This window comes from Monopterus albus, unplaced genomic scaffold, assembly GCF_001952655.1.
Source record: "Monopterus albus unplaced genomic scaffold, M_albus_1.0 scaffold18.1, whole genome shotgun sequence".
NCBI lineage: Eukaryota > Metazoa > Chordata > Actinopteri > Synbranchiformes > Synbranchidae > Monopterus > Monopterus albus.
In genome coordinates, this window is record NW_018127898.1 from 4,652,473 (window position 1) to 4,653,512 (window position 1,040).

Sequence of the window (1,040 nt, forward strand, 5' to 3'; positions counted from 1 at the left end):
GAGGGTGAGCAGCTTCAAATACCTGGGCGTCCATATCAGTGAGGACCTCACTTGGACACTTAACACCACACAACTGGTCAAGAAGGCCCAGCGGTGGCTGTACTTCCTGAGGAGGCTGAGGAGGCTTGATATGTCGCCTAGGATCCTTTGCAACTTCTACAGCTGCATCATTGAGAGCATCTTGACCAGCTGCATCACTGTCTGGTATGGCAGCACTACTGCTATGGACCGCAAGCACCTGCAGAGAGTGGTAAAGACTGTGGCGAAGATCACCAGGACTCCACTGCCCTCTCTGCAGAGCATTTACCACCGCAAGGTGCGTAGGAAAGCTGCCTCCATCCTCAAAGATCCCACCCACCCCCAGCACGGACTGTTCGCCTCCCTGTCCTCTGGCCGGAGGTTCAGAAGTGTTAAATGCAGGACCACTAGACTGAAAAACTCTTTCTTTCCCTCTGCCATCAGACTCCTAAACAGCTGAGGAGTTTATTACCAGGAAATATGTGATGTACTGTTTACATTCTCAGTTTGCACATGAATAATTCCACAATGACTGTTGACTGCTGCACATGCTGCTCCCATGCAGCATACATTATATTCTTTTATTATATTGTTGCATTTGTTAATGCTTAAAGTGTCCTAGATTTTGTGTTACTTATTTGTGTTACATGCATAATTGCACAATGACTCTGCTGCACATGCTGCTCCCATGCAGCATACATTGTTATATTTTTTAATATTTTTTTATTATACTGTTGCATCTGTTGCTGCTTAAAGTGCCTCAGGTTTTGTGTTATCTACTTTATATTTCATTTGTATTTTGTGGCATTCATGTGGACGGCAAAGTAAGAATTTCATTGTACAGGGAAACACGTTTCCTAACTGTGCATATGACAAAATAAACACTTTGAACTTTGAACTTGAGAGGTGGAAAGGGGAGGGGAGGGGGCACGGACGCAAGAGGAGAGTTCACCTCTCCCAAATGGAGCGGACGAAGGGGCGGGGCGGGGGGGGGGATCCCCTTAGGAGGCCAAAACAAGACC